Source organism: Manduca sexta, chromosome 3, assembly GCF_014839805.1.
Source record: "Manduca sexta isolate Smith_Timp_Sample1 chromosome 3, JHU_Msex_v1.0, whole genome shotgun sequence".
In the NCBI taxonomy this organism is placed as follows: Eukaryota; Metazoa; Arthropoda; class Insecta; order Lepidoptera; family Sphingidae; genus Manduca; species Manduca sexta.
Genome location: NC_051117.1, coordinates 102,275 through 119,216, shown reverse-complemented (window position 1 = coordinate 119,216; position 16,942 = coordinate 102,275). Strand labels below are relative to the sequence as shown.

Sequence of the window (16,942 nt, the reverse complement as noted above, 5' to 3'; positions counted from 1 at the left end):
ACCATGTATTACATACTGTCCCACTGCTGGGCACGGGTCTCCTCTACTGCTGAGAGGGAACAGGCCTTAGTCCACCACACTGGCCTACTTCGGATTGGGTAGACTTCACACACCTTCGAAATTCTTATAGAGAACTTCTCAGGTGTGTAGGTTTCTTCACGATGTTTTCGTTCACGGTTTAAGCAAGTGATAATTCACAAAGAATAGACACATAATTTTAGAAAAGTTAGAGAGGTATGTGTTCTATGGGTTTTGAACCTGTGGACATTCGTCTCGGCAGTCCGTTCCACTACCAAATAGCCTATCGCCACTTTAACACCATGCCACAAACTCGGATAATGTTAGGTTAAACAAATATTTCTGCAAGTATAGTAGGAGTATAGTATTTTTATTTGTCGAGTTGTGAGTTATTTAGAAACTAAACGTATCCCTAGCAGGAATTTACGCATTATCGTACAGTACGCGATAATACTTTACAATTAAAAATCTGTATGGAAATTACATATAATGTATACGAATGAATCATTTATTGTACACAATATAATTCTTTTAAGATGAGCTTAATTCAAGCGGCAAATTATTCAAAAAAATGTTAATAACCACAAAAGGCTTCAAGAATTAGTCATGCATGTAGATTGGTAATTTTTAGGGCTCCTAGAAATCCTAGAGCTAGTTGTTCTAGGCTAGAACAGCTTCAAACTTCACATTAGGTTTCACTATAGCTAGGGATTGCGTTGCAAACACGGACATAGCACGTCACACATCGGCACAAAATTTTTTAGCACACTGGTCCCCCTATTAACTGAAGAGTAACAAATTACTAAAAATGCAGGTGCAATGATTAAGTGTATGACTCATAATTATGGATAGATTATAAGCAAATAATCAATTAGCTATGATATTACGTAGAATAGAGAATTGTGGATTATATTAAACGTATAGATAACATGATTTTGTACATTCAAGTGGCGCGTACGCATGCCGTTCTTGGTATATGAAGTACTCCAAGATACGTTTTAAATATATTTTCTTCGATTAATTTGAATGACATGACGGCCTAAAAATGTTTATCCTCTGTTATCAAAACACGTTACTGTAGATAATGAATGTTACAAATATCATAACGGAGAAACAAAATTTCTACTGAAACTAGACTCCAGGGTTAATGAAAACACGCGTGCCGGAAAACTATTCCAAAGTCTAATAGAAAAGACTAATGTAAAACTACTTTTTATATATACAGTCCACGGTAAAGTAACACCAATGCACCTGGATGGTAAGTGGGGTCCAATAGAATGTCGACTGACGAGTTATGATCACTCCTCGACAGTCGTCGACACTATTATGCCGGCCTGTTGGAACCAAATACACAGGCTGATTCCAGATCGCGACACACTTACGTGCACCACTAGGGTTTTAACATCATTCTGAATTCCGCCACTAGGGTTTTAACATCATTCTGAATTCCGCCACTAGAGTTTTAACATCTATCACCCACATTCTGAATTCCAATCGCAGCGCAATCTGGGTTACATAACCGAGCATATAGGTTGATTTTTCCATGGCGACTGTTTATCGATATGGCACAGCGTCAAGATTCCGTGATGTATTATGATGCATCACACGTTATCGGAGGTAGCGCGTCAAATATTTGTCTTTACACGAGCCATTTCGGTTTCAGTTTTGTGTAACATTTTTTTTTGTTATATTCAAGGTTGTGACGTTGATTTGTAGAGTACTTTTTGTCGTGGTTAAGTTATACCTTAAGAATTAAAATCGTATTATGTGGAGGCAAATATCGTTGTCTGAAGTCTATAAGTAATGTAAAATTTTCTTTCGATTATTTTGTATGACATATCTCATGTTTTAAGTGGATCGTAAAATTAAAGAAGGTGTATAAAGATATTAGACTGTTTGCATTTGTCACGAATGTTAAACGCGTACCCTGGATTCAGCACAATCCATCACCTTCTCAAGAAAAAAAGCGACCGGCGCCGCGAGTAAAACTTGTATATGATCAGTGTATTAACAACTAGTGTATAATCTAAGAATAAAACTGGCTTTAGTCATTATTCTGAGATAAAAAAAAAGTATTTTTACAGCGATTATATTTTAGGTGGAACGATTACCTTCTAGTTGCGGCGTAACAAATAGGGTAGGAAGCCTCGTTGGTAGTATAAGTTCTTTTGAGACAATTCGAGGCTGAAGAACTACACTACATTTATGTTTGCCTATTATTATAACTTAACATGACTGTATTACGCAAAATATATATGATATTGTATACCACTTTTTTATAATAAAACTAACACTAACAAAGAATGCCACAATCGAGTCCCTGTTCGGAATACTCACGCCGAAACAATCGGAATTGAAAAAAAACAAATCACAACACTCGATTATCAACAGGACACAAACACAATAAATTATATTTAATCCGAGCGGATTAAATTTGACGTGTATTTTCATGCCCTTAATCCTATGGATTAATTCCAATCCATTATTTTTCTGTGATTTTCAACTCTTACACTTTTGGTAATCCAACTATGCTCTTTAGTTTTGTTTTAATTATTTATCAAAACGTAACATTATCGTTGTAATCATGTTGAATCGATTAAAATTTTAGTAATCATCGCGGATTATGACAATCAATCATATTTGAGGTTACGTTGTAGAGGATAGGCAGGGGTTTACAGTGTTTACATCAGCGTAACTTATACAACATGCAAGTCTATAATATAACATAGGCTTTGTTTATTTCGCTATCGTTGCAAGATTTGCTATCACAAAAAATAAAAATAATACTAAATATTTTTTATGTCTTAAGGTAAGCTCCATTGCAATGCTACGCACAATATACTTTCGTTACTTCTGTTTTGAAAAATCTTTTTTCTATCTACCCTTCGCAACGTAAGATATTGTGTAATATTTTTGAATGGAAAACATAATTTGTAATTTGTACTGGATAATAATGATAGGTTTCATTTTCACATCGCTTAGATGTAACAGTGTGGGAACTCTAGTTATAACTCTGTCTAACCCTATGGGGGATATAATCGCTGGTGATAGGTAGGTATATTTAATATCCGTCCGGAAATACCACCGCATCAAGGTGTTAAAACCCGCCATAGTGCCCCGTACGTGTATCGCATTCCAGGATTAGCCTCTGTATATCCAGTTCCAACAGGTCAGCATAATCGCGCCGAGGAGTAATAATCTCTCGTCAGTCGACATTCTATTGGACCCTCCACTTACCATCAGATGCAATGGTATCACCTTGCTATGTACATTTAAAAAAAGTTGAGATCTCTTACGTCTTCAGACTTCGAGATAAAAATCGCATACCTATCACGCACCGGCGCGCTTATATTATCTGTAGGTACTTAATTTATTTTCCTCAACGTAATACACGAATCAATTTATTATTCTAACAAATGGATTAATGGCCAATAAAATAAAAACGGTAAATTGTCAACAAGTAAAGATTGGGCCGGAGTCGTACTCGATCGCCGATAAGTTATCGCTAAACGTGAGCCCCAAACGTAATCTACGGACTCATTGATACGACAACTCAAATAAAAAACTTAAGGAATTAACGCTTAGATTTTTAAAACATTGATTTTTGTTATTTACAATCTCCATGCGGATTTTGTTGACTGAAAATAAGATAGACGTTAGAGAAGAAGGTAGGTTATATTTTGTTTTTAAATGAATAGCGCGTAAAGACCAAAATAGGATTATGAGATAAGATTCCAACTTTCTAACACCTTACAATGAATCAGTCGAGCCGTAGATGTAAAATAAAAGAGTAATATAAAAAAAAAAATAACAAAAAGTAAATTTAATTTTACACGCCCAATATCACTACTATCTCTCTAAGAGAATTCATCGCAGCGGCAACATTACACTATTAGTCAAAAATACACTCACACACATCATATACGCACTAAACTACAAATTTATCATAAAATCTTAAAACTAAATCCGGGATATTTGGCGAAAATATTCAATATTCATGGAAGATTTATATCATCATATTAGCAAAGTTATAAAGGAATATGTGGATTCATTTAGTAACACAATTAAAAAATTACCCTGTAGTTCGTTGGTAACTTGATTTTATGCATAGAAGGAAAATGTACCGTCTAAGACGCCAACCTTGAGCATACTATGGGTTCAAATTACACTATATAGGTCTAAGTATTACAACAAACAAGGATATAGATCAGTGTTGCCATCTAAGATGCAAACCGTAGTAAATACTACAAATATTTACGGTTCTCCATCTCTCTTTCGATCTTTCTTAAAGTTAGGCGATTTCTCTAGTGTTTGTATAAAAATCTACCTAGGCCGTGTAGAAGATATTGCTTAGAGTGGATAATACTGTTATTTGTACTTATTGTTCTTATTTATTAAAATTGTATTTGTGTGTGAAACAAATGAATACATAAATTACAATTTCAATTCGTTGTGATTGGCTGTATCTTTTTTAAGTAAATTCTGCCATTGACAAGTTTAAAAAGCAACAGACACACGTACTATAAAAAGCTTTGACCGGGTGAATATGAAAAATAAATAAATAATTAACAACAGAAACAATTTACGTCATAAAAAAGGTCAAGTGATATAGATTACTAAAGATAAGCCGTCGCTAGGATATGGAATACCCACACATATTTTTGTTTTCTTTGGGCGTAAACGATTGTGAAAAAGTGTCTTGAAGTCATGTTTTCGAATTGATACAAATCATCAGACATTTTCAGGAGTAGGGAGAGGTATAACTACAGAAACACGTTTAAGTGCGAGCAATACTTGTTTTTCTATCATCAATGCTATATTTTTCCCTCCTGTCATACCGATGACATATGTCATTTTTTTATATTGTATCTGTAGTTAAAAAAATTGTTCATTATTATTAATATTATGTGTACCGTTTTGAGGCCCCATAAAAATATGCTACTCGCTGAGTGCTGTGGCGAATGTTATGTACGCCGCACTTGTTGTACATATCAGTGACTATAATTATTGTTTAATACTAGTGTAACTATGTGTAGTAGGCATAGGTATAACAATTGATCCAGTCATGTCTAAACTGTGGGCAGTATTATTGTTTATTTACGCTATAACTATAATATATAATATCTATATAAATCATTTCGATAAGGACTTTAGGTAGGAGGCGCCGAAATCATATAATCGCTATTGCATTTCCTGCTACCATCAAGATGGTATCGCTAGTGATAGTTGTATTATATCAACTATTGTAGAATTGTTTTCGTTACCAGGGGAATAACACCCCCGCTGGCAAAGTGGCAGTGTGACCACATAGATTTTATACTGACAAAGAATAAAATCCCTGAACTACGAGCAAATCGCTCGCTTGATTATAAGCGTCATTGTCCACAAACTACAGAAAACTTTGAATAGTTTTCATGACTTCTAAGCATACACTATGTATCCAAAACAATTTTAATGTATAACAGGATAAGAAGCAAGATCATTTGGAATAAAAAGGTAACGCGCATTCGACGTAGAACTAAGAAAAGGGGGAAGAAATACTTCAGCAACTAACAAGAAAACATAGTAACAAGGACGAATTGTTTATCGGTTGTCTTAAGATATGCGCTTTAGTGCGCAAGAGGACGCGACAATCCGGCTTTATCGACGTATTAACATGTGCCTGCTAATATAAATATATTTTACACTATTTAAGTCACGTGACCGAGTAATTTGTCTCGACGATGTACTATTTATTGTCTATTGTGTAGCAGGGGCGTAGCCACCGCCGCTCCGTATCAGTGATACGGGGCCCCCGAGCTTTAGGGCCCCTCTTGGCCAATTAAACTAAGCGGGCTTCCAAAAGTTCTCACTGCCTTGAAGAGCCCCCAACAAATTCACAGGGTCCCTCTATAGCAAGCTATGCTACTGGATAATAGTAATCCCGAAAAACTTCACCTATCTCTGCCTACTCCGTAAGGGATACAGGCAAGATATTACGTATTAACCAGCTCTGTATTACTATACTGCTACTGAGCACGGGTCTTATCTACTACTGAGGGGGTTAAGTCCATCAAGCTATCCTAGGGCGGGGTAGGAGACTTCACATAGGTATATGCAGGTTCAAATGCTTATGTAGAATTGTTTTCTTTCACTGAGTGCGCGAAATTATTTTTTATCACATTGATATTGTATAGTATAAATTACGTTACGTATTAATTACTTAATATCGAAATGGACCGATTAATTACCGCGATACAATCTGCTGATAGAGGCACACCTTTTCACTTTAAAATCCTAAGTCATTCGACGCGTTTCCTCAAATTTTGGAATGAGAAAGTTATATTTGTAAAATAAATATAATCAACATTGTTTAAAAGTCTCTATAGGAAGTATTAGAGTCCGAATTTAAAGACTTAGTTTCTGTTCAACATTTATGTGTTGTAGTGGGAAATAGTTTGATATAAGTCTCAGGATATTTATGTCTGTCTGGATAGCGACCATCATACACGGTGTAAAACCCGCTATAGTTGTAAACGTAAGTGTGTCGCGTTCCGGGATCAGCCTCTGAAATAGGCCGGTATAACTGTGTCGATTGGCGAATGATAATCATCCCGCGACTCTCAACGCTATCTGGACCCTACTCCACTTACCATGAGGTGCAGTAGGATCAAGCAACCATCAGTTTTATAGTGTTTCTCAATAATGAGTTTGCACATTTGAAACGTCTTACACTACACCTGATGTTGAGTCGAAGTGAAGAACATAGAAAGTGGCAACTGGCCAAAGGTACAAGCATCTCCGGACGGGCATGCCGGCCTGCATAATTGCTTCTTAGTCTTGTATTCATAGACTACGTATTAATCGTCTTTATTTATCTAAGAATGGCAGATCTTTAGATGGACTCTATAAAAGTTATCTGTTCAGTTAAAACACGTTTCTAACATTTATTGTCTAGTTTGTTATATTGCAAGGCCGAGTGAGGGCGGGACAAAAAACTTGGAAACAACATAAAACTGACTGGAAGAAACGCTCGCAAAAAATACCCTTGACTGTGCTAAAAGCAGTTATTTACTAATATTTTGATTGGGTACAAAGATAATTAAGGTTACTGAAGATTATATGATGAATGTTTGATGACGATTTGTGATTACAAAAAGTTATGGAAAATAGATAATTACATGATGATTTGAGACAGTGTAACCCGGGACATAATGCAGTGATAATCATCATAAATTGTGTTTTTGATAAACCAATTTACAATAACTATCAGAGTAGTTAAAGCTTCAAAATTACCATTCGCAATATATGTTGTTACTAGAACAATAAAATGTCTATAAATCATTTCTGTTCACAGATAAAAACGTAAACGAAATCACTAAATGAATGATAAATATAGGTACAAATTGATAAATAAATCATTAATCGACGGGCTCATATTTATGATTAATTGCAGTTTGAAATCTATTTATTGTAAATAATTTATAGACACGCGATGAGTTTATTAATGCACAAAAATAAATTGAAATAAATTAATCGTAAATATTAGGCCATTAAACATTGGAATAAATTAATTGTAAATAATGAAATAAATTATTTGTAAATAACCGTCCATTTAATAACAATCGTCTCCGTATGCTAGGCAATTATTTGGACTCCTTACCAGGCAATCATGAATTTAGAGGCATCCCGTCTACAATAAGATCACGGGACTCGAGCATATGACAACACTGATCTAAATGTGAAAGTAAGCAAGTTCAATTGATCACGTGATACGTAATGGACAATTTATATTATAATGTACGTGTGCGTGAAAAAATGCCAGTGAATGGAAGGGTGTTAATAATGCTGTTCTATTATTTGGATGACTGCATCACAATATCATATTTGGCGTAGTTTTATTATTAAGACATTCTTTGCTTAAAATGAAATGTATGAAATCCATGAACTATGGAATTTAATAAAATAGTACTGAGCCATACATTTGTTTACACGAAAAAAACAAATAACCGAATAATCTTCAGTTGCTGGTGGTAGGATATATTTTATATCCGGCCGGATAGAGACCACCGTACACAAGGTGTTAAAACCCGCCATAGTGGCCCACGTATTTGTGTCGCGCTCGGGGACCAGCCTGTGTATATCCTGTTCCAACGGGCCGGCATAATTGTGTCGACTGCCGAGGGGTAATCATCTTACTCCATCTAATCATCTTAATCCACTTACCATCAGGTGCAGTAAGGCTACTTTGCTGTGTCCATATAACAAAAAATATTTGATTAACATTATGATTGATTTTTATCAACACGCTAAACTATTTTACCTATGTTGTTTGTAAATATTATTTCAAGTCTGTGTGATACGGCGTGTTCCTCGAACACTCGCGACACATGGCTTGTAATGGTCAACACCATGACAGATATAATATTAACAAAAAGCGTTGCCACCTGCAATTTGTTTGACGGCGCGAGTAGGTCAACATTTCCACTGACTTCTGTGATTGGTTTATCTTATCAGGTTTGCGATGTGTGTCGCGTCGCTGAAATCTGTGGACTACTGCCTCACTGGCGCCCTTTGGGATAGGCAATATAGGTAGAAGAAAATTATGAAATAGGAACAATGCTCATCAATTTTTTTATTGAGAATTGTTTAGTAGGAAGGTAGATGAGAGATTGGGTATTTTATGTAATGACCAGTATTTATAGGCAATTATGGGGACGCTAAACATGAAAATAGTGTACTCTTTTCGGACGAACCACACTTCAGACCCCCCCCCCCGTCCCCCCGTGACTATGAAGGCTTCTAAGTCTCGAAACATCGGCAGAAAACAATAATATAAAAAACCGCGATAAAATCTGGGTAATAGTTTTATTTCAATGTCTAACATTCGCGTAAACATAAGAAATCATCATGAAAATAGTGTAAATTTAAGAATCCCAATTTTAAGGAGAATTGCACGTCACATTTCTAGACATATTTAGCTTCCAAATATCTTTCCTATAATAACTCAGTTATTTTTGTGTTTTTATAAATTTAAGGACACCTAACAACCTAAATTAAACAGCGTGGACTTAAAGTTTATTGAACTAAAAATCCATACAAAAATAAAAGTAAAACTAGAACACAACATAAGTCACTCAGAAGGCTCAGTTAAACAAATATGACGTACGCTTTATACTCGAGTCTAGATTTCAACTCGTTACTAGGTTACCGAGAAACATTATCAACTACTTATCATTATTTATAAAGTATAATTGAATGTAATGTTTTTTTTATGAGAATAGATTTTAATGCAATTATTATGGTATGATACAATCTTTTAGTCAGTGTAATTACTAGGAATAAGTCTTAACACGTAACCTTTACCGCAAATTAGTGTTTAATTAATCAATTTATTTATTTAGGCAACTTAGGTACACTTCTATGTATAATTGGCTCTCAAACAGGACGCGCCTACATCTTGAGAGCCTGAGATGTTCGAACATTAATCTTTGCTGCCATATAAATATTACTTTTTATTAACAATTGTTATTAGTATGTTTAATGAGTAAATGTTATATTTAAGTGCAGGTTACAGAGGCCCTAATAAAAGGATAAAACAATACAATGTGTGTATGTGTATGTGTGCGTGTGTGCGCGTGCGTGGGTTAAATCTAAGCCTTACAAAAGGGATAAAACAATTAAATGAGTGTGTGTGCGTTCAGGCTTATGAAATTTAGTAAAGTTATGAGTCTCCCTTTTAAATTCAACACGGGTAAATATGATAACTGCTTAAAATTGCTGTCTACCTTCATGTTTCAAGACGTGTCAAAATATCATAAATGCGAAAACTTATGGACACGTTTTGATGTCAACTCTAACTAAAGGCAAGTACGATTTATATCTAAGATTTACAAGCGAGCGGAGTCAAGAGTCTAACAACGAAGTTCACAACACTTCGCGGTACAATTTCCATTTGTCTTCATTTGTAATTTGTATGTTTGACAAGTCGAGGTCACTTAGGCGATATATCACAGCCCAATCGATGAATCTTATCGAACGTAGCCGTCGAGCTGGTACGCTGATTTAAAATGGGCTTTATCAGCATCGAGCGTGATAAGGAATTTCATTTTGACAGTTTATATAACTGACTAGAGATGCTTGAGAAGCTAGCCTTCTCAATATATGTTTTTTTTGGACAGGCCGGTGAGAACTGGTCGCTTGTTTATACTCGTAGTGTGGTGCACTACGCTCGTAATTTGAGATGCTATTGATAAATCTTATAATGGACAATTAATCATCATAATCATTAGCCGCAGGATGTCCACTACTGAACATGGACCTCCCAAAGATTTCCCGATCGGCCTTTTGGTAACGACCGCATCTAGACCTCTTTCGACTTAAGGTCATCTGTCCACCTGGTGAGTAGGCGTCCAACGTTGCGCTAGCCAGTTTATGGCTTTCACTCCAATGGACAATGGACAATAGACAAGACTCTTTCACTAAAAACTTTTGGACTAAGCAAGCGACAAAATAAAATAGTTAAATATGGATTTTAAGGTTTCACACCGTAACTCGTACAAATGACGTCATTTCACAGTCAAAAGAACCCGATCTACATGAGAACAAGGCGGAGAAACCGGTGCGAAGATAGGGTCGGCGCAAACCGAACGTAGTGACAATTAATTTGGACTAGTGGTAAGATCGAAATTTTCCGGAAGAGAACCCGACAACATAATTATAAGTACCCATATGCATAAATACGGTCTGCAAAGCGTTCTAATGATAATTAGATTTTACATAACATACGAAAGTGAAGCCGGCAGGAATCGGGTTATATGGATCATTGGCCACTGATCTCTACATAATTTTCAGCTAAATCTGTTCAGTCGTTTCCACAGTTACTACTTAAAATATCCAAACATTTCATACTTTTTACTAATATAGGTGAGAAAGTTACTAAAGTTGTTTTAGAAGGCAACCATGTAACTGCTGAACGGATTTGCATAAAATTTGACACAAAATTACACACCTAGGTAATAAAAGCTACTTCTATATTACCTAGGATAATATGGGCCTATCAAAATACAGCGAGACATATTTATTGCACGCGGTGAAGCCGCGAGTAACATGTAGTTCATAATACAAGTAAGGTTTCCTTCGCCTCGTTCGCGCCGAGCCTTCTACTAAACACCGTGAAGTGTCGCTTTCAGAACATATGCAAATAGATATTGTTAGTAAGCGAGCTTTGCGCACGTGCGATCATTATGCTATCGAAGGTTGTTTTGCGGCGAATCTTAGATCAATAACACATGTACATAATAATCCTTTAGTTGAGAAGCCTTTAGATTAATACAGGCTTCAAAAGATTTTTGCTTTGCGGATTCAAAATGGGTCAATCAGAATTAAGTTTTATGTACTCTAAATTATTTTTATTGGATGTAATTTAGTGGAGTTCGATCGACACTTGTGGCTAAAACGGCGTGAATTAATCTATATTTTGAAAGTAGTTTGTAAGATTTAACGTGTATAACTTTGGTCTCAATATATTTTTTAACATTATGTTAAATTCTCAAAGCATTGCTAAAAAAACTATTATGAATATACCAGTTAAATACCATAGTTTACGTATTAATAATAGAAGTATTTACCACGGTCGTGATTCCGAAATTATGCAGTTTTCAAGGTAACAAAACATTTAAGAATATGTTGCGATGTCAATTATTTGGAATCGGCGGTATATGCCAGTAATATGTAGCCGACTGGAACATATTACTGCCTACCTTTGGAAGGGGAGAAAGGCGTGATGATACAATGAACAGATATTGTCCATCCATGGTAGGCTGCCCATTGACCAAGTGGTTCACCTGCTGCTAAGAGTTTACCATCGCCCATAAACACCTATAATACTAAAAGAACCATGGACGCCTTGCATCCCTTTAGCCTCCAATTAGATGAGGAATTACCTCGCCTAGCATGTTTAATTCTTGAAACAAAATAGTTGCCCCGTCTGAACACGAATAGCAAGGCCATGCTTATCCACGTTGACAGATGAGATTTGCCTTAGACACTTGCCTCGCTCGGTCTCATTGATGCTTCGAAGGAAATGGCGTAGAAAGTTGAAACAGGAATCTAGTTCAACATTATATTTTGTACACTAATTTCAATGACGTGCCATGAAAACTCAAACGTACCCACTCGGCACTAAGTCCACATTCCACAGTTTTAAAATCAGTTTCACCTTATTAAAACCAAGGAAACCAATTAGCGATTCATCCAGTCGAAGCCATTGAGTTAAGACTTGGCCGTTTAGAAAAAATATGTGACGAAAGACGACCAGCAATCAATTAATAATGAGACAGCCGTGAACGGCGACAAGACTTACTCATTTCTGTACTATCTTACATCATGTTTGAAGAGGTAGACAGAAGAATCGATATTAATGCCATATCTATACAAATTATAAAACAGAGTCCAAAAAAACTCACTGTTTGTATGTGATCGATTTTCTCAAAATCTGGGAATATATATAGCGGGACTTTTATCCCGGAAAACTCTTCCATGCGGGCAAAGTCGCGAGCAAAAGCTAGTCCGACATAAATTCCAATTTCAATTTGAAAACTTGAAAAATAGTTGCCGGGCCGAGTATGAAACTCAAGTTGTATGTTGTTAACACGATCTACGGTAGAAATCTCTCCATAAATGGACAATAAAACCCACAATGGCAAAAAACCTCATTGCCACACGCTAAAATATTCTTTAAAAAATAAAAAGCCATTCAATAAAACATTGTTATAATAAAACTATAGAGTATGCATCCTCATTCGCATTATAATACAATGTAACACATTTTTCAGCGGTTACTGAAACCATTCTTCAAGATAACTATTAACGTAGCCTTGACTATGCAAACAGGAGATAACCGACTATTTATAAATAGCGAGTTATGAAATGCGATTATTTACTTTACATCACGTCAAGGGGAGACAGGGGATGTCACTTTATACTTTAGCCGAATTTTGGTAATAAAACGGAATTTTATGACAGGAATCGTTGTGTTTTGGGGAGAGGGATTATTTAAACTATCAAAAATTAAGAACGTATCGCTACCTAAATAATTATTAATATGTATTTTAAAACCTATTCCAGTGATTTAATGAACAAGCAATGATTAAGATGAGATCGAGGCTGCCGTGATGCGGTGCTTGCAGATAGCACGCAAAGGGACGTTAGTATTAAGTGATAATAATTATACGTTCAGTAATTATATCCTCAATCTACACTTCGCAGTTAAATAGTTACAGTTAATGTTATGATGGTAAAGTAGAAAAAGAATCATGGCCCAAAAATGATAGTCCCAAGGCCATTAAATGAGATTCATATCTTAAAAATAATAAAACGTGGAATCTCGAATTACTCCAGTCTTGATAAGCCGTTAATTCGCATGTTATCAAACCACTAAATCCAAATCGTAAACCTTGCTTGAAATTCTGACATTGAATTAGTCACACTAAATGGATGAATGAATCTATACACAAGGCATTTGTAAATTAGTTTTAATGTTAAAATCACATAATACTTGCAAATAGATTTTTCAAAAGAGAAGCCGATCATTACTACAATTTTATTGTTAATACCATCTGTAAGTCAAGTTTGTAATCTCGGTAGGAGTTGTATAACAAAAAAATAAAGCCGTTCGCCACTGACTTTGATTTTTATACTAATACGTTTTTGTAAATTGATTACATATTTCTGTTTACGGATTACTTATGCCTCGTATTGAAGTCGATATTAACCAGAAGCATCTTATTTCATACCTAGCTCATCGACATCGCGTCTTACTAGTTGGTTAAGTACACAGTCGAAAACACGCATTAGTTAATAAAAACCGATAAACAATTTCACGATTGCCATGACAATATTTAGGTCAAAATTGCGCACAAATTGAGCAAAAATATCTTGGACACAAACAAAATTACTATTCCAAAGCCGTAGCTTTTCTCACGACACTCAAAATTATGCTAATGTAAATTAATGTAGAAACTTGTCGCGCTACAAAAAACGAGAGCCACGAGTTATCACTGTTTATAGTATTTACTCATCACTTAAAGCATTAAAATTGCAGTTTATAATTCAAAATAGTAATTTTAGACTATAAACATAAAGAATTTAAAGCCATCGTCGCTTGAATTACCTTGTTGCTAAAAATTTACGTTTGAGTTAACAATAATTAATTTATTAAAGCCGTCATTAATCCACACTGTACTTACTTAAAATCGACTTTACATCACGACACTGACACTATCCGTGAATGGCTCGCTTGACGTGAATTCGCGTCAGCGTGCGAGTTACTACTGATTACGTTCAGCTATTATCATGAAAAAAAAACACAAATAAACGTTGTGATAAACCGTGGGACGATAGTCGATATGCGTCCGCTTGCGACGACGCACGATCTTATACTTAACTGTAAATAGTTGACTAATCAGTTACAACAGGGACGATTTTTAAGATAAAAGCTATCGATCAAGTTAACTTGACTGTAATAGTGAATTCTAATATATAAGTATTCATTCTTTATTATTATGAGTAATATTTATTTTGTTTTGATAAAATGCTTTATGCAGAGTCGGCATTGATGTAATTTTCATAATATATTATTGAATATAAAAAATATAAGGAATTTGTGTAATATTTACTTAATTGTAAAAATATAAACATAGTTGAAAGTAAATATTATTTAGGAATTACCTTTTTAAATAGCTTTTGAACTAGCAAGGAAGTCGTAAATAAATTATTTTCCAATTAGACCAAGACCGGACTTGCCGATAGTCGATACACGGTGTTAATTAGTGATTAAACTAATCAATGTTTTGGCTCTGTCTTAAATTATTTGACGTAAGAAAATGATAACAAATTGTTAAAACATTTATCAATGTTTTTTTACTAACGAGGTGATTAATTTAACATTTATTATAACTTTTTATTATTACTATTAAGTAATAGTGACTAAATAACGAATTGGGGGAGGTCTATGTTCAGAAGTGGACTTTATGAGGCTGATGGTTGATGATGATAAAATGACAACGTAGTAAAATCGAATGGCTCTAAAAACACGCAATTTTGTATACGAGTTCCTTGAGGTGGAGATCTGTGCATTGGGCACTGAGCACTGAACATTTTTGCGTTTTATTTGCCTAACATGATTAAATACCCTCTAGGCAGGACTAGTTTATATAAGCTGGTAGGTTATATTCATATCTGCTCTGTCCGAACATCGACCATCGTACACGAGTTATCCGTCATATCAACCCATCAATGTGAAACATTTTGGGATCAGCCTGTGTATTAATTATTCGACTTACTACGGATGATTATCTCCTGTCAGTCGAAACTAGACGTTACTCCTCTTACCATAGGGCTCTGGGTAGTCACTACTATACCCGCATGCAATATCAAATAACCATAGCTTATTTCATAAATACATTTGTGTAGTTCATACACACCGTAATGACCACCATCGTTGATAACACTATCTCGTAAGGCAAATTCGACCCAATGCGAGAGGGACAAAGGCCCAATTCGTCTGTTAATCTTATCGACCTGTCAAATTTGGGACGTGAGATATCTGCATCTGTATTTTTGGATCTTACTTAATCTTTGAGAATGAACGGTTTTGTGTCAGCTAATCCTGTGTTGCTACTGAACTGTTGCCAGTTGATAAAGAGTTAGTTTGTCGGATCTCGTTTTTCCTGTTTTCGTGATGGGATAAAGACATTTGATAATTTCTGAATAATAAAACATGTTTAAGTTTCCTTATGTTTAGAATAGGCTAGTTTTCTATGTTTAATTTGGTACATCATTTTATGTAGAACAGAAAATAATTTTCTGTGATCAGCATTAAAATGAGTAAAAAGCAATTATTCACACTTGAAATATTGTAAGCAAAATAGGGGGCGTGGTGGGTTATCTCACTATCTCTTTCTCACGCACGCAGCATTATGGCTAGAGACAGTCGGTGATGTCATAATTTTTGTTTTTTGACAGCAATAATTCCTTCCACTAAATTTCATATTCACAGAATTTATAAAACTTATTACTTATTATCGCTTGGATTTAAACAATTCTTTCTGTAAAATTTTGGATGATTTTCATTTTTGATAAATTATTTTTAAAAATATCAACCCCTCTATTGTGTTTCATGCGGATGTTTTTCGAAAACTAACAATATTTTCAGAGTTAATTATATGATAACGTCTTCCTTGAGAAATTAAATGTTTGTAAATTTCTATTGTAATTCACCTGTTTAATTCAAACTTTTTCATATTTCAAATGTTTTTTACAGCTCTTGCCTGTCATATTTTTATCTTAGAGTAACTTTGTTCTCTGTTAGTCTTCCATAGGGAAAATAAATTGAAAAAAATACCTAGACATTAATTGTACGTTTAATGACGGATATAGAAGTTCTTTTGAGGAAATATAATTGTCCTCGACAGGATTAAGAATATTTCTTTTTATTGTGCAATGAGTATAAAAGCAAGGATAGCAAAGAAATAAAAGTAGATTATTTTCTGCCCAGATAATTCACGAAAACCTTTATAAATTCGATTTGCAGCTAGCTTTCTTCCGCCAATCCCATTCCTTTACTTCAAATATCAAAAGCAGCTATAATTCTATAAGTACTATAGAATATTTTTATGGTAGGATATGTGAACAACCGAATACCGCCCTTGGTATACAAAGCATAGCCCGCAACAGCGGCCAACGTTCGTCGCGTTCCGGTGTCAGCCTTTGCTTATCCGGTTCCAAATAGGTCCATTAGTGTCGACTGAAGGATGAACATCTCTCGCCAATGATGAGATGAGAGAGATGAGATGAGATGCTCTAAACGTCACTCCACTTGCCATCAGGTGGCCGAGTCACTACCCCCTGCCCGTACAAACAAAAAAACGTAAATGACTTTGTC

General features: G+C 35.1%; 1 protein-coding gene across 6 annotated transcripts in view; it reads right to left on the bottom strand.

Annotated features, from left to right (window-relative positions):
• LOC115449086 (transcription factor EB) overlaps window positions 1-16,942 on the bottom strand; it is a 90,882-nt gene that overhangs the window by 23,560 nt on the left and 50,380 nt on the right. For 4 of the 6 annotated variants that reach the window (XM_030176802.2, XM_037438612.1, XM_037438615.1 and 1 more), the window contains exon 1: window positions 14,247-14,389. The exons of 1 other annotated variant lie outside the window; for it this stretch is intronic. The gene's annotated coding sequence lies outside the window, so the exon portion shown is untranslated. Of the gene's footprint in view, window positions 1-14,170; window positions 14,390-16,942 lie in introns of those variants that run through there. One more of the 6 variants, XM_030176804.2, reaches the window with a different exon arrangement.